This window comes from Bos indicus x Bos taurus, chromosome 1 (assembly GCF_003369695.1).
Source record: "Bos indicus x Bos taurus breed Angus x Brahman F1 hybrid chromosome 1, Bos_hybrid_MaternalHap_v2.0, whole genome shotgun sequence".
NCBI classification, from domain to species: Eukaryota; Metazoa; Chordata; class Mammalia; order Artiodactyla; family Bovidae; genus Bos; species Bos indicus x Bos taurus.
The window spans coordinates 53,628,220-53,646,934 of NC_040076.1; the positions used below are offsets into that span (position 1 = coordinate 53,628,220).

General features: G+C 38.1%; 1 protein-coding gene across 1 annotated transcript in view; it reads right to left on the reverse strand.

Moving 5' to 3' along the window:
- Positions 1 to 18,715, reverse strand: part of MORC1 (MORC family CW-type zinc finger 1) — a 151,708-nt gene that overhangs the window by 117,847 nt on the left and 15,146 nt on the right.

Below are 18,715 nucleotides of genomic sequence, written 5' to 3' on the forward strand. Positions count from 1 at the left end.
AGCCTAGCAGGTTAAAGTCCATGGGGTCGCAAAAAGTCAGACACGACTGAGCGACTTCACTTTCACTTTTCACTTTCATGCATTGGAGAAGGAAATGGCAACCCACTCCAGTGTTCTTGCCTGGAGAATCCCAGGGATGGGGGAGCCTGATGGGCTGCTGTCTATGGGGTCGCACAGATTTGGACACAACTGAAGCGACTCAGCAGCAGCAGCAGACTTACATCAGTGGAGAAGGAAATGGCAACCTACTCCAGTTCTCCTGCCTGGAGAATTCCTTGGACAGAGGAGCCTGGTGGACTACAGTTCATGGGGTCGCAGTCAGACACGACTGAGCAACTGACACACACACACACCCCCAGACTTATATCAGCAATAGAAAAGATACTTTTCATTAAAACTATCAGCCCAGAAGGACAAAATCACATCAAATAAACAAAATAATTCCCTTGCTTAAGCATAACAAAAAGAATCTAGGTCCACATTAATGAAATGCATTTCCATGAAGTTACTGTGTGGAGAGAAATACAATAAAATGTTTAATTTACTTTGAAAATTATGAACAAGAAACATAAAACTTCATTCTATAACTAAAATAAGTATTAACATAAGGATTAAAATAAATATTAATGGCCAGTTGAAGGGAGGAATCCAACAATGGAATTGAAAAATAAAAAGAGAAAAGTAAAGGATGGAAAGGCAATGAAATTGAAGCGGAACAAAGTAAACAGCCTACGAGGAAAACTGCTCTTGTAAAACCACATGGTGTTGAGAAGTCTTTGTGTTGCCGAACACCAACAACTCCAGGGACCTTCAATATTAAAGTATATTTACAAATTGTAAATCCTCTCCAAATAGACAAGAAATAAAGATCAAAAAAGGCCAAGCCATGCTGAAGAAGTAGCACTCTCCATCTACTAGGCCCAAGAAAAGACTGCTGTGAAGGCTATAAGGCACAAACAGAAAGCAGGGAGTAGTAAACCTATCATTTTTACAATCCCACCTCAGTCCAGAGGGAGGCAAGCTGATGGAAAAGAAATATAAAGCCTGTCTGGGTGGAGGTGTTGCTGCTTAATGGGTCACAATGTTGGCAGTTACTCAGTGAGAAAGAACAGAATTCTAAGGAATTTATAAAAATGATGACAAAGCCCATAGGCTTGCAGTCTAAGGATTTCCTGGTTGGTTGTAAGTTCCTCCAGGTGGGATCTGAAGCTCATTATAAATCCATTAATTGTTTAAAAATAAATTCTTTTAAAGTAAGCCTTCAGTAGAATTTCCCAATATTAATTATATAAAAGTATCTAGTATGGCTGTTGTTTAGTCACTAAGTTGTGTCTGACTCTTTGCAACCACATGGACTGTAGCCCCCCAGGCTCCTCTGACCATGGTATTCTCCAGGCAAGAATACTGGAGTGGATTGCCATTTCCTTCTCCAGGGGATCTTCCTGACCCAGGGATCGAATGTGGGTCTCCTGCACTGCAGGCAGATTCTTTACCCTCTGAACCACCAGGGAAACCCAAGGTTAATGGCAGTGGTCTTTAAATGGCAAATATGAGTGTAGCTTTAATGTGACAAGAAAGGCTGTGTGCATGAAGATATAGCACTGCAATAATGAAGTTGATTATTAGTATATTAGAAGCTGTACAAGCAAGTTAAGACCTTACCTGTAAAGAAAAAAAAAAGTCACCCTAGGACACTATAAAAATTCTGAGTACTTCTCCCATTATTCAAATTCTTTCTGGATCTCCTAATTTGAAATTGCCCTTACAGCTAGAAGCGTTCTTTTAACTTTCCTCAAAGCTAACACTTCTCTGTCATTTGAAGGTAAAAGTCAAAAGTAATTCAGAGCCAAGTTTGAGAATTTGAGAAATAAGGTAAGAGATCAAACTGAGTTATACAAGTTTTGATTAAAAAAACATCACACAAATATAAAATAAGGACACAAATCCTTCTACCTCTTAATAGGTCATTTTCTACTCATTCAATACATATTCAATGAACATTCACAGCACGTGTGTAAGGGATCCTCAAGCCCTTCCTTTGTGAGGAGGGGAATGCACTAGAAAGTCTCATGGGACTTAGCATATAACTACTCAAGGCTAAGATTTATCATGGAGATGTATAAGGATATACAGGAACTCTTACAGAAAAGATAACGGTGTCTGGAAGGATCTTTGCCTGGCTTTCTCACGTTCTGTGCCCCTCATGAAGGGTCACACAGACAACACTCTTCCGCAGCTATGAATATGTAGCAACATGTGTGTGATGCTTCTGCCTAGGGAAGCCCGTTAAGGGAGTGAGTGCTCAAGGTTTTTTTGTCTTTGTTGTTTCTGACTTTGTTTTTTCCCTGGGGCTGGTCATATAAGCACCCTCTGCCTAGCATGTATTAAAATTCCGGAGTCCCAGAAATAATGTAGATCCTCAGCATAAATCAGGTTGTTTACACAGTCTGCACACAGTGAGCCACCTTTATCTGTTAAGAGAAAGTTCTGTATCAGTGATGGGGGGCTGTTTACCAGCTAAGTTCCCAGAAGCCAGCCAAGGGTCAATCTTGTAAACAAACCTTTTAATATTAACATCTCATTTACTTGTGACTAACAGAATGGCAATAATACTTATGCTATTATGATGTTTCAGTGATGGAAAAAGGCGGCTAAGTAGGAAATCTGTATATGAAATAGGCCAATCAATGTCATTTTCAAATGCTTTTATATGATTCTTAAGGTCCTTCATGACCCTGACACCACTCAATTTTCCAGTCTGATCTTCTGCCAGCTTCAGTCTAGCCATTCAGGACTACCGACTTCTCCAGATATGGGATCAAGCTTTATAATCCTCAAGCCTTGGCACATTTCAATTCGTTGGCCATTTTCAGTTACCTCCTCTTCACGCTTCAGGAGATCTCATTTGCTGTCAAAGCCTTCCCTCACTCCCCAAGGTTGGGTGAATCACTCTCTTCCAGTGCTTCCCTCTTTCTGTGCCTCCTTTTCATCGCACCTGAGCTTCCCTGTGACTCAGCAGTAAAGAATCTGCCTGCAATGCAGGAGACCTGGGTCCAATCCTTGGGTGGAGAAGATCCCCTGGGAGGAGGGCATGGCAACCCACTGGAGTGGGAGAACTCCATGGACAAAGGAGCCTGGCGGGCTGCAGTCCATAGGGTCAGAAAGAGTCAGACACGACTGAAGTTACTGAGCGTGCATGCATAACACTTAGTCTTGTCACTGCCTGTTTACCGACTGTATCCCCATCAGGCTGTACCCTCTATGAGGCTATCATCCTCATCAATAAGTATTTGCCAAATAAGTGAAAAATTTTCAGGACTTCCTTGGTTTAATTTAGAATAAACAACAGAGGAGTCTCTGTTGTTTTTCAGTTGCTAAGTTGGATCTGACATTTTGCAGTCGTACAGATTGCAACACACCAGTTTCCTCTGTCCTCCACTATCTCCCAGAGTTTGCTCAAATTCATGTCCATTGAGTTGGTGATGTTATCTACCCATTTCACCCTCAGCTGTCCCCTTCTCCTTTTTCCTTCAATCTTTTCCAGCATCAGGATCTTTTTCAATGAGTCAGCTCTTTGCATCTGGTGGCCAAAGTATTGGAGCTTCAGCTTCAGCATCAGTCCTTCCAGTGAATATTCAGGATTGATTGCCTTTAGGATTAACTGGTTTGACCTGATCTCCTTGCAGTCCAAGAGACTCTCCAGAGTCTTCAACACCACAATTCAAAAGTATCAATTCTTTGGGTTGTTGGAAAAGGGTGTTTGCTACAACCAGCATGTTCTCTTGCCAAAACTCGGTTAGCCTTTGCCTTGCTTCATTTTGTACTCCAGGGCCTAAACTTGTCTTTTACTCCATATATCCCTTGACCTCCAACTTTTGTATTCCAACCCTCTTTGATGAAAAGGACAACATTTTCTGGTCTTAGTTCTAGAAGGTCTTCTGGTCTTCACAGCACCGTTCAGCTTCTTAGGCATCAGTGATTGGGGCCTGGACTTGGATTACTACGATGTTAAATGGTTTGCTTTGGAAATGGACTGAGATCATTCTATCGTTTTTGAGGCTGCACCCAAGTACTGCATTTCAGACTCTTTTGTTGACTATGAGGGCTACTCCATTTCTTCTAAGGGATTCTTGCCCACAGCAGTAGATATAATGGTCATCTGAATTAAATTCACCTGTTCCCATCCATTTTAATTCACTGATTCCTAATATGCCAATGTTCAATCTTGCCATCTCCTGCTTGGCCACTTCCAATTTACCTGGATTCATGGAACCAATGTTCCAGGTTCCTATGCAATATTGTTCCTTACAGCATCGGACTTTACTTTCACCACCAGACATATCCACAACTGAGCATCATTTCTGCTTTGGCCCAGCTGCTTCATTCTTACTAGAGGATTAATAATCACCCTCCACTCTTCCCCAGTAGTATACTGGATACCTCCCATCCTGGGGGGGCTCATCTTTCAGCATCATATCTTTTTACCTCTTCATACTGTCCATGGGGTTCTCCAGGCAAGAATATTGGAGTGGGTATCCTTCCACAGTTCAGAAAATGACTCTTAAATCCAGGTACTGGACTAAATTAGATCCCTTCTGGAATATCTCAGAGGTGCCATATTTCTACTCATGAAAACGTTGTATGTTATAATAACCAAGACACTTTTCTAAATTTACTGCCAAAGTCCCTAAAAAATCTATGAAGATTTTTTTGAAGTTGAAACTAACAAAGCCTAAATTATCTTGAATATACAGAAGTGCAAAAAGATTTTTAACTAGTTTAAGTTCTGAACTATAAAGGGGATAACCAAATTTAACCTTAAGGTAGATTATACCTAAGATAAATGTCAACTCAAAGAGGTAATTTAAAAGGAAAGTTATAAGCTTCGCAAAGTAATGAAAGTGCTTCTACCATAACCATAGTACAGTAAGAAGCACATTATAACAATTTGAAGCTGTAACTTTTGATGTGTTCCCAGGCAGCTCAGTTAAGACATAAACCAGAGACATTACAGAATGCTGTCCAATGACTGTCAATTTAGAAATACACTGACAATATGGCACCTAATTTCAAAACATTACTTGGTACAAAATTTCAACTCTGTGACCCTGTATTATATCATTGCTTTCAGAATTGCTTTGTCAGATGGGTTCCTCTAGTTGCTTGAGATCTGGAACTGTGATGGATTCCAGGGGTACGAAAGGCCCTTTTGATGGCAGTCAATTCCATGACATGCCTTTTTTCATCATGAATCTGTGACAAGAGTCCATGCTTTCTTCCATTTTATCATAAGGGTTGAATATGTTAAGAAGATGATAAGTAACTGAAAGCAACATGGGTACAAGGAAATCACATGCACAACAGACCAGAGGAAATGGTCATACAATCCTAGCCCCTACAAAAAGGGAAAAATGCTACAAGAGCGATTAAGCCTGAACAATTTGAAAACGTAATTCACAAAGACACATACACCCCCACGTTCACTGCAGCACTATTTACAATAGCCAGGACATGGAAACAACCTAAATGCCCAGCAACAAATGAACGGATTAAGAAGATGTGTTACACTTCTATACAATGCAATATTACTCAGCCATGAAAAGGAACAAATTTGAATTAGTTCTAGTGAGGTGGCAGAACCTAGAGTCTGTCATACAGAGTAAAGTCAGTCAGAAAGAGAAAAACAAATATCATATAATTACGCATATATATGGAATCTAGAAAAATGGTATTGGTGAACCTATTTGTGAGGCAAGAATAGAGACACAGATGATGAGACAGACTTGTGGACACAGGGCGGGAAGGAGCGGGTGGGACGAATTGAGAGAGTAACACTGACGTATATACACTATCGTATGTGGGAAGCTGCTGTATAGCACAGGAAGCTCAACTTGGTGCTCTGGGATGACTTAGCGGGGTGAGATTGGTGGGGGGTTGGGGGGGTGGGAGGAAGGCTCAAGAGGGAGAAGATACACATATACATATAGCTGCTTCCCTTGTGGCTCTGCTGGTAACGAATCCATCTGCAACGCAGGAGACCTGAGTTCAATCCCTGGGTTGGGAAAAACCCCTGGAGAAAAGAAAGGCTACCCACTTCAGCATTCTGGCCTGGAGAATTCCGTGGACTGGTATAGTCCCTGAGGTTGCAAAGAGTCGGACTCAACTGAGCAACTTTCATTCCATAACTGATTCACATTGTTGTACAGCAGAAACTAATACAACACTGTAAAGCAGTTGTATTTCAATTAAAAAAAAAAAAGAATATTTTACATAAAACTCCATATCAACAAATTTGAAAATCTAAACAAAAGGAGTATTTTTAATAAGAAATTATAAATGATAAATTTGCCCTAAGAATTTTAAATTTTGAATAGATTAACAGTTATAACCCAACTGAAAAGTAAAAAATAGTAGTAATAGGACCACAAAATTTTCAGGGAACTTCTATCCAACCTATAGGTAAATGACAGATTCATTTTATATAAACTCTTTTAAACTAACAAAAGAGGTGAAAAACTTTCCAGCTCATTCTACTATGGACTATACACCAATAGTAAGATAAGGATAATAAAAGCATAATTACAGCCAGTCTCATATGTAAACATAGAGACAAAGAAACATTAAATAAAATACTAGCAAAATTAACACAGTGAATAATACATCATAAACTAGTTGGGTTTATTTGAACAAAGCAAGGATGGTTCAACATTATAAACTCTAATATATTAATACATTGCTTTAACAGATTAAAGGAGAAAAACAAATCTAAATCACTTCAACAGATATCAGAAAGCACTGACTAAAATTTAATATCTACTTTCTGATGTAAAAAATAAAAGGAACTCAATAAACTAGAAATAACTGCCTTCCTGAAACTGAAAAGGCATTGATTCAAAGGAATAATAACTAGAATAATCATCACATCTAATAGTCAAATGTAAAAAAACTCTATTAAGACAAAAACAAGACAAAAAAGCATGTCTGCTATTACCACTTCTATTTAACTAGCTAGTTAGTTAAAATAAGAAATAAAGAAATAATAAGTAGATGGTTGGAAGGCATCACTAACTCAACGGACATGAGTTTGAACAAACTCAGGGAGATAGTGAAGGTCAGGGAAGCCTGGAATTCTGCAGTTCATGGGGTCTCAAAGAGACACGACTTAGCAAATGAACAACAACAGAAATAAAGACATAAAACCATCATTGTTTAAAGATAAAAACTACATATAAAATTTAACTGAAAACTATTAGAATAAAATAGTTCAGTAAATGGTGAGATATAAAATCAACAGGCAAAAAGTCAATGCTTTGCCATCAGTAAACTAACAAATAAATAATTTGAAAAAGCAATGAAGAAAAAAATAAGTCTTATCTGAATGCTAAGAAGAGTCAGAAAATGCCCAAGAATAAACTTAACAAGAAATATACCAGAACTAAGTGAAGAAATAATAATAGCTAACAATTACTGGGTATGTACAATGTGCCAAAGAAGAATTTAAGCACTTTTTACATCATATATCATTTAATTTTCACTACAACCCTGTGATATAATACCATTACTATCATTACCATTTACAAATGACTAAATTGAGGCTCTGTGAGGTTAACTACCTTCCCCATAAAAACACAGCAGGTAGAACTATAAATTGAACTCAGTCTAACTACCAAAGCTCTGTTCTTAATTAGTATGATATACTATGCTGTTATAAAACTCAACTATATAAAAGTAGACGGGAATAAGGACCAAAACATAAATATGCTAGTTCTCCCCCAATTAATCCATGAATTCAATAGACTACCAGTAAAAAAACCCAAGAATTTTTTGTAATAAAACTTGAAAAGCTTGTTTTAAATATTCATATAAAAAAGAACATCTACAAGTGTAGGCAATTTTTTAGAAGTTTAGGGGTAGTCTTACCAAATAACAAAATGCATTATAAGGGCTACAGCAATTAAGAAATTCTAATGGAGCAGGAATAAAAAATTCTATCAGTGAAAAGGGACAGACTGTCCAGAAATAAATCCATGAATGGTTGTAATCTAGTTTATATTAACAATACACTTCACATAAGTAAAAAAGGCTGGATTATTTTTTAAATTCTATATCCTTTAGGAAAGCACGAAATTAATCTATCCTTCCCCATGCATATAAACTTCAAAAATAAATCCCAGATGGATTAAAAGGCTATATGGAAATAAATTACAAATATTAAAAGAAATGATGATAAGAAAACATATTTGGCTAAGGACGGACTTTCTGAGTTCAGAATGCAAAAGAAGCAGAGAAAAGAAAGTATTAGTATTAACAGATTTGACCTCAAAAAATAAAAAAATGTCTGTAAGACAAAGGAAAATACTAACAATGTTAAAAGTCAAGGGGGGAGCTTCCCTGGTGGCTCAGAAGTAAAGAATCTGCCTGCAAATGCAGGAGACATGGGTTCGATACCTGGTCCAGGAAGATCCAGGATGCCACGGAGCAACTAAACCCTCACACCACAGTTACTGAGCCTATGCTTTAGAGCCTAGGAGCCACAATTACTGAGCCCAGGTTCTGCAACTACTGAAGACCCCATGACCTGGAGGCAGTGCTCTGCAACAAGAGAAGCTACCATATGAGAAGACCATGCACTGCAACTAGAGAGCAGCCCCTGCTCGACACACTGGAGAAAGCCCGCACGCAGCAATGAAATCCCAGCACAGTCAAAAATAAAAAATAAATACATTTTTAAAGAAAGTCAAGTGGGGAAAAAGGAAAGGAGGTGTGTGTTTATAAAAAGCAAAAACAAGCGTCCTTGTGCTGATGAACTGGTGAATTTGCATCAAAGTTTGTTCATTATATTAATGTTGATATCCTTGTTATGATGTTACACTATAGTTTTGCAAAATGCCACCACTGGGAAAGGGTACACAGCCTCGCTGTATTGCTTCTTATTACTGCATGTGAGTCTGTAATTATCTCAATAAATGTTTCAATTTAAAAAAGGCCAAGTGTCAGTCTGTGTGTGTTCAGTCAACTCAGTAGTGTCTGACTCCTTGCAACCTCAAGGATTGTAGCCCACCAGGTTCTCTGTCCATGTGATTCTCCAGGCAAGAATGCTTAAGTGGGTTGCCATTTCCTCCTCCGGGGGATCTTCCTGACTTAGGGATTGAGCCTGTGCCTCTTGCCTCTCTTGCACTGGTAGGCAGATTCTTTACCACTGTAGCACCTGGGAAGAGTGTCAGACTAGAGGAAAATGTTTTCTTCATATTTAATACCCAAAGCATTAATAGCTAACTACATTAAATATTCCTAAAAATCAATAAGAAAAACTATATAAAAGAAATATAAGCAAAACACACAAGCAAATTATGGAATTAAGTGTCCAAAAACATGAAAATATACTCAATTTTTTCAATAATTAGGAGGAAACTTGAGTGCAAAGAAATATTTAATCTACCTGCTAAATTTTTTTAAGTAACAAAAATTCATTATCTCACAGTTCTAGGAGCTAGAACTGTGAGACAAAAATGTCAGCATAGTTGGTTTTTCTGTGTGAGCTGTGAAGAAAAATCTGTTTCATGAGTTTTGCCTAGGTTCTAAGAATTTGCTACTTGGCAACATTTTTAAAGATTAATTACATCAAATCATGGTGAGAATCAGGGCACTGAGAAAATTCAGACCATTGGTCAGGTGTATAGAAATGTAAGTATTTTCACACAGCACTTTAGCACTATTTAAATTGAAAATTACTACCACTTAATCCAGCAATAATTTTTCTAAGAATGCCAAAGAAGTATTTGTACATGTGCCCTAAAATAAAACAATCAGTATTGTTAAAAGAGTGAAAAAATTAAGTTTAATCAATAGGGGAGCATTGATATATAACATCACATTATACATTATACTGTAGTGTATAGTAACTGAATATTTTACAAAATTGTTATATACCAATATACAGTAACTGATCACTATACAGCCATTTCAAAAATAAAGTACAGCATTTTTAAAAGTCATCGTTTAGAATGAAGTGCAGCATTATCTTCTAAAGGGAACCAGGGTCTCTTGGAGAAATGACTGCAGTGCTATATCAGGGAAAAAAGGAAAGTAATATGAGCCCAGAACATCTTGTGGTTCCAGCAAGTACAAAAGTGTTTTAAAATGATGATGACATGAAAAGAACATAAGATTCAGCTTGAACAGGCTCCCACTAGCCAAAGCCAAATTTAGAACAACTCTAGCCAAATAATTTATATAGACAGTAACAGATTATGACCCTGAAAATAGAAAGAATGAAAAAGAACCCAAGGATCCAAACTACATATAAAAAGAGAAAGAGCAAGAGGTTGAAAGATAAAGCAAGTGTGGTAAAATACCACATTTGTGGAATCGTAGTGAAGTACATTGGAATTCTTGGTATTATCTTTGTAACCCATTCAAAAAGTTTAAATTATTTCAAAAAAAAAAGGTAAAGAAGAAAAAATATCTGCATTAAATCTAATAAATTGACAATTATTAAGAAGAAAACTAGATGGTATATTTTAAAACTCAAGGTGCAGAATAATTTCTATAGAAGAAGAGAGATTAAAAGGAACTGGGGTGGAAAGTGAGGAAGCACTATTACACCGATTTGTATGTTTATGAAGTTCAATTTGTTTTCAATAATTTAATATATGTATACTACTTGAAGCCCTTCCCGTCATACACACTCCATCCTCTTCCCCAAAGATTAATGCCCCTGGAACAGGTGATGGACCACCATGTAAACAAGCAAGAGTGAGATGTAGTAAAGAGTAAAGAAAATGAACACACAGATCCAGGATTCACTGGCATATCTTACATGTAACTGCAAAGTCTTTATACAGTTCAGTTCAGTTCAGTCACTCAGTTGTGTCCAACTCTTTGCGACCCCATGAATTGCAGAATGCCAGGCCTCCCTGTCCATCACCAACTCCCAGAGTTCACTGAAACTCATGTCCATTGAGTCGGTGATGCCATGCAGCCATCTCATCCTCTGTCGACCCCTTCTCCTCCTGCCCCCAATCCCTCCCAGCATCAGAGTCTTTTCCAATGAGTCAACTCTTCGTATAAGGTGGCCAAAGTATTGGAATTTCAGCTTTAGCATCAGTCCTTCCAAAGAAATCCCAGGGCTGATCTTCAGAATGCACTGGTTGGATCTCCTTGCAGTCCAAGGGACTCTCAAGAGTCTTCTCCAAGACCACAGTTCAAAAGCATCAATTCTTCAGGGCTCAGCTTTCTTCACAGTCCAACTCTCACATCTATACATGACTACTGGAAAAACCATACCCTTGACTAGACGGACCTTTGTTGTCAGTAATGTTTCTGCTTTTGAATATGCTATCTAGGTTGGTCATAACTTTCCTTCCAAGAAGTAAGTGTCTTTTAATTTCATGGCTGCAGTCACCATCTGCAGTGATTTTGGAGCCCCCAAAAATAAAGTCTGACACTGTTTCCACTGTTTCCCCATCTATTTCCCATGAAGTGATGGGACCAGATGCCATGATCTTCGTTTTCTGAATGTTAAGCTTTAGGCCAACTTTTTCACTCTCCTCTTTCACCTTCATTAAGAGGTTTTTTGGTTCCTCTTCACTTTCTGCCATAAGGGTGGTATCATCTGTTTATCTGAGGTTGTTGATATTTCTCCTGGCAATCTTGATTCCAGCTTGTGTTTTTTCCAGCCCAGTGTTTCTCATGATGTACTCTGCATATAAGTTAAATAAGCAGGGTGACAATATACAGCCTTGACGTACTCCTTTGCCTATTTGGAACCAGTGTGTTGTTCCATGTCGAGTTATAACTGTTGCTTCCTGACCTGCATACAGGTTTCTCAAGAGGCAGGTCAGGTGCTCTGGTATTCCCATCTCTTTCAGAATTTTCCACAGTTTATTGTGATCCACACAGTCAAAGGCTTTGGCATAGTCAATAAAGCAGAAATAGATGTTTTTCTGGAACTCTCTTGCTTTTTCCATGATCCAGCAGATGTTGGCAATTTGATCTCTGGTTCCTCTGCTTTTTCTAAAACCAGCTTGAACATCTGGAAGTTCACGATTCACGTATTGCTGAAGCCTGGCTTGGAGAATTTTGAGCGTTACTTTACTAGTGTGTGAGATGAGTGCAATTGTGCGATAGTTTGAGCATTCTCTGGCATTGCCCTTCTTTGGGATTGTAATGAAAACTGACCTTTTCCAGTCCTGTGGCCACTGCTGAGTTCAAACAGGAGATGGCAAGAGTGAACGTCGACATTCTAGGAATCGGCAAACTAAAATGGACTGGAATGGGTGAATTTAACTCAGATGACCATTATATCTACTACTGTGGGCAGGAATCCCTTAGAAGAAGTGGAGTAGCCATCATGGTCAACAAAAGAGTCCGAGATGCAGTAGTTGGATGCAATCTTAAAAATGACAGAATGATCTCTGTTTGTTTCCAAGGCAAACCATTCAATATCATAGTAATCCAAGTCTATGCCCCAACCAGTAACGCTGAAGAACCTGAAGCTGAACAGTTCTATGAAGACCTACAAGACCTTTTAGAACTAACACCCAAAAGAGATGTCCTTTTCATTATAGGGAACTGGAATGCAAAAGTAGGAAGTCAAGAAACACCTGGGGTAACAGGCAAATTTGGCCTTGGAATATGGAATGAAGCAGGGCAAAGGCAAATAGAGTTTTGCCAAGAGAACACACTGGTCATAGCAAACACCCTCTTCCAACAACACAAGAGACAACTCTACACATTGACATCACCAGATGGTCAACACTGAAATCAGATTGATTATATTCTTTGCAGCCAAAGATGGAGAAGCTCTATACAGTCAGCAAAAACAAGACTGGGAGCTGACTGTGGCTCAGAGCATGAACTCCTTATTGCCAAATTCAGACTTAAATTGAAGAAAGTAGGGAAAAGCACTAGACCATTCAGGTATTACCAAAAAAAAAAAAATCCTTATGATTATACAGTGGAAGTGAGAAATAGATTTAAGGAACTAGATCTGATAGATAGAGTACCTGATGACCTATGGATGGAGGTTCATGACATTGTACAGGAGACAGGGATCAAGACCATCCCCATGGAAAAGAAATGCCAAAAAGCAAAATGCCTGTCTGGGGAGGCCTTACAAATAGCTGTGAAAAGAAGAGAAGTGAAAAGCAAAGGAGAAAAGGAAAGATATAAGCATCTGAATGCAGAGTTCCAAAGAATATCAAGGAGAGACAAGAAAGCCTTCTTCAGCGATCAATGCAAAGAAATAGAGGAAAACAACAGAATGGGAAAGACTTAGAGATCTCTTCAAGAAAATTAGACATAACAAGGGAACATTTCATGCAAAGATAGGCTCGATAAAGGACAAAAATGGTATGGACCTAACAGAAGCAGAAGATATTAAGAAGAGAGGACAAGAATACACAGAAGAACTGTACAAAAAAGATCTTCATGACCAAGATAATCACAATGGTGTGATCACTGACCTAGAGCCAGACATCCTGGAATGTGAAGTCAAGTGGGCCTTAGAAAGCATCACTATGAACAAAGCTAGTGGAGCTGATGGAATTCCAGTTGAGCTATTTGAAATCCTGAAAATGATGCTGTGACAGGGCTACCACTCAATATTCCAGTGAATTTGGAAAAGTCTTTATTATAAACTTATAATTTCATACCAGTATCCACACAATGGGCTTCCCTGGTGGCTCAGATGGTAAATAATCTGTCTGCAATGCGGGAGACCTGGGTTCTATCCCTGGGTTAGGAAAATCACCTAGAGAAGGGGATGGCAACGCACTCCAGTATTATTGTCTGGAGATTTCCGTAGACAGAGGAGCCTGGAAGGTTACAATCCATGGGGTCACAAAGAGTCAGACACAACTGAACGACTGACACATCCACATAATAAGGTTGTATGTCTTATGAATGAAATTTAAAACATCCAAATTACAGAACTGCAATTCCACACCTGGCATCTACATAAACTCTCTGAGTAAGGAATGTCAAAGCAGAATGACAACGCTGTAGATTTTGTATATGCCAATTTACACTAACCACATATGAGGTTAATGATGGGCACTGACTCATTTTAAAACTTCCACCAGTCTGTCATCTTGCACTTTCTTAGTCCTACTACCCTCCATCAATATATAACCTTAGAAAATGACTTTTAATTTTAATAATCTGTGTGACTGTGATTGAAGGTTACTAACAACCACCAGTGAGAAGGTAAAAATGGATTAACTTGATTCTACTTGATTCTATTCTGCACAAATAGACTACTTCAAGGAAAAAGAAAAGTTTGGTGGGAGAAAATGTTACAAAGGTTTGAGGTGTGGGACGTGGTTCAGAGTTCCAAAAACTACCAGAATATAAATTAATAAACAAAAATTGGGGTGTCCCTAGTGGCTCAGTGGTAAAGAATTCACCTGCCAATGCAGGAAATGTGGGTTAAATTCCTGATCCGGGAAGATCCCACATGCTGCAGAGCAACCACGCCCATGCACCACATCTATTAAGCCTGTGCTCTAGAACCTGGGAACTGCAACTACCGAGACCACACGTCACAGCCACTGAAGCCCACGGGTCCTAAAGCCTGTGCTCTACAACACGAGAAGCCACAGCAAAGAGAAGCCCCCCACAACACAATCAGAGCATTGCCCCCTCTCACCTCAACTAGGGAAAAGCCCACACAAAGCAAAGACTCAGCACAGCTAAAAATAGATAACAAATTTTTAAAAATTTGTCTAAACAGGCCCAAAAGAGACATCTTGTTTTCTGTTATTAGTTCACTTTTATTTCTTTAACATTTAGTATTCTCAGCCCTCTCCGGCCCCTCCATTTTGTTCCACATTTTGATTTGTTACGAAGCTATATTTCATACCATCTTCTTCCCTTTCGAGAACTCTGCCTAAGCTTAACATGATATAATTCAACACTATTCTTTTTCTGTAGCTACAACTCTCTTTCTGCATGTTGCCCTGGAACCTCTGCACCCTTCTCTTGCACTCTCCACATACCACAATCACAGATCCAAACTCCAGTTTAATATATCACACATTAAATGCAAACTTATGCCTCATCTGCATGCTGAAATTGTGAGATGACTGTTATATACCTACACATAATTTTTCTTAAGTGAAAGCAGTTTATCTTTAGACTGATACTGCCAAAGCACAAGCCACCGCCCTGTGCTTGAACATCACACTTAATGAAATTTTCATGAGGCTATTGTCATCTTGAAACAAGGCCCTGACAATGGTCAGATAACTACTGTTAGAGCCTCAGCCCAAGGTAAAATGATGAAGGATTTTGATTGCTAAGTTTAAAATAATAAAATACTGGTGATGCCAAATATTTGCAAGAACTGTATAAAAGTTCAGATCCTTTGACTCACTGGTTCCCTTCCTGGGAATCTGTCTTAAGAAAATAATTCAAAAAAAAAAAAAATACATGTTTACAAATATGTTTATTTCAACATTACCCACAAATAATGTGAAACACTGAGACTAATGTTACTATACAGAAATGCAGGAATTGTTATGTAACTTATGATGAATCAATGCAATGGCCACTTATCAAGAAATCATGAAATGAGGCTTATTAAGACTATACATATGTTTAGAAGCAAATCGTAAATGAAAAAAGAAAACTGAAAAATTGTCCTTAAAAACACTAGAATGGACAAATATAAATTAATAATTATGATATAGAAATTCTTTTCCTTAAAAAGTTTTAAAATATTGTTTTACTTTTGATTTTACAACAAGAAAAATTGGAAGAAAATAAATTATACCAGAAAATCAATTCTCTGAAGCCAAACAAAGCCTGTAAGCTTTGGTTTTCCTATTCCTACGTAGAAAATTAAATTATTTTCAGAATTGGCAGGACCACATCATCTAAGACTAAAGGTGAAAATTAGACAGTTCAAAACCTTGAAATTTGTTTTTGGACAGATGTCAAATCATGCCCTGTGGCTTCAAAGAGATACAATAGCCAGAATAGAAAGAAATAGTAAAAAAGTTGTTTTATTACAAACCACTTATTCTCAAAACCAAGATATATAAACTGCAGTTGATTAGAAGTTCAAAGATCAGAAGTCATAAATGGAAGACGAGTCAAAGAAAGATCCATCTTGGACCAGATGCATTCTTTCAGCCTCAAGATTTAATGGTTTTACTAATCCCTTAGTGAAGAGGAATTAGAAGTTATTGTCAGAATCCACTAACTTTTTAGAAGAGAAAACTGGCATTATTATTGCCTCCCCAGGAAGTAGTATTGCTCTCTCTACTTGGCACCAGCTGGTACTTACAAAAGAAACCATGAAATGTACTGCATCTTTGGTACAGAAATTATGTCACCTCTTTACAATAAATCCTTCCTCATAAAATCCCATCCTTGTCTTTAGAAAAATTTTCTTGTGATTGAAATGTGAAACATTTTGTTGAAAAATCAATCAAATAAAAAATTGCAGGGTGGTCAATGTTCCAAAGCGAAATTGTGTATTTCTTAGGTCTGATCCATTTTCTTTATTTTGTAATTAACTGCCTAAATGCCTTAAGAGGGCTTCCCTGGTGGCTCAGATGGTAAAGAATCTGCCTGTGATGTGGGAGACCTGGGTTCAATCCCTGGTCTTGGGAAGACCCCTCTGGAGGACACTATGGCAACCCACTCCAGTATTCTTGCCTGGAGAATCCCCACACAGAGAGGAGCCTGTGGGGCTATAGTCCATGGGGTCACAAAGAGTTGGACATGACTGAGCAACTAAGCACAGCACAACAAATGCCTTAAGAAGCTTCTAGCTTCATTAAACAATCTGGGAACAGTAGGAATTTTCCCCAAAGAATTAGCTGTCAAAGTATTCCTCTAATAATATATTATTTCCTAATGCTAGTGTTGAAAGGCTAAGGCATTCTGACAGATAACTGTTTGAAAATTTGAGCTCAAAGCTGTTAAGTAGTATGAAATATTGGTTTTGGAACCAGTCCTTAAGTAGAGGACAAGGCCAGCAAGAGAGGAGGAGACAGTAATGAAGGTGCCAGTAACAGTTCTGGGCACCCTTTCTGATATTGGCATATTAATGTTGGCAGAGGGGTTCCCAACACTTGTAGAATGGTAATTAGGTTGGATATTTAAAACAAAACAAAACAACCACCTTTATTTCTGCGTAAAATGAGAATTCCACATTTTAGAATGAGATGAGAAAAAAATATACATTAGAAAAATATAGAAAAGATAATTTAAAGTGGGTTATCATATGTTAAAGTCTCTAACTGGGAAAAGAACTTTCAAAATTTCACTTCCAAGGAAAAAGAAAAAGTTGTCTAAGCTGATATGCTTACTTGGGTCTCAACGCTGCTGCTGCTAAGTTGCGTCAGTCATATCTAACTCTGTGCGACCCCATACACGGCAGCCCACTAGGCTCCTCTGTCCCTGGGATTCTCCAGGCAAGAACACTGGAGTGGGTTGCCATTTCCTTCTCCAATGAGTGAAAGTGAAAAGTGAAAGTGAAGTCACTCAGTCGTGTCCGACTCTTAGCGACCCCATGGACTGTAGCCTACCAGGCTCCTCCATCCATATCTTCGTCTAAAACGTCACTGTCCAATACCGTAGCTTCTGGCCATACATGGCTATTGAGCACTAGTCCAAGCTGATACGTGGTACACATGTAAACCACACTGGATTTCAAAGATTTGGAATGGAAAAAATTGAATGGAAAATGTCTTAATATTTTGCATACTGAAATTTCGAAATTATGTTATATATATTTGATGAAATAAAAACATTGTTAAATTAATAACAACCATTTCTTTTTACTTCTCCTAATGCAGCTACTCATAAATTTAAGATGACATATATTGTTCATATTTTTGGCTTTCACTATATTTCTACTGAACCACAATTGTTCATTAAATGAATCAGTCCAGATTAAATTCCTTTAAAATCCCTTCTAACTGTAGCATTCTGACACTAACAGAATAAAGGTTTAAGCTAATAAGCTTTTTTTTCCTTCTTCCTCTTTCATTAAAAGTTTTTTATTATTGGACTATAATTGCTGTACATGTTACATTCATTTCTGCTGTACAACAAAGTACATCAGTTATATGTTTACCTATATCTCCTATCTCTTGAGCCTTCCTCCCATGCCAGCACTCGAGGTCTTCACACCAAGATTGGTGCTCAGTACCAAGCACCGACCCCAGCTCCCTGTGTAACACAGTACCTTCCCAGTAGCTACTTATTTCACAGTTGGTAGTATATGCATGTCAATGCTACTCTCCCAATTTGTCTGCTAATAAGTTTTAAATACAGAGTGAAATACAAAGTTACTTTAGAGAAATCTAGGTTTAATCACTATTTCATATTTCTCCACACTTTTTCACCCATGCCCCTACTAATTTCTCATTCTGTTCCCTATGGATCCCCAATAGCCAAGAAAAATGAATATCCATTTATTTACTTATAAACTGCAAGTAGGCAGTTCATAGGACCATTCTGAACTGTCATTCAGCGATATTCCTCTGAATCACCTCTGAAACATATGAAAAATATTGATTCTTAGGCTTGATATCCAGAGATTCTGACTCAGTAGATGTGGGATAAGACAGGATCTTGTACTTCTCAAGAAGCTGTCTCACAGGCTCAGCCAGATTTGGGAATCAGAGGTCCAGCCTAACATACTTTATCTGTAATTGGGGTAAAATGAATGGCTCTAGTGCTGAGGCCCAGTGGCCTC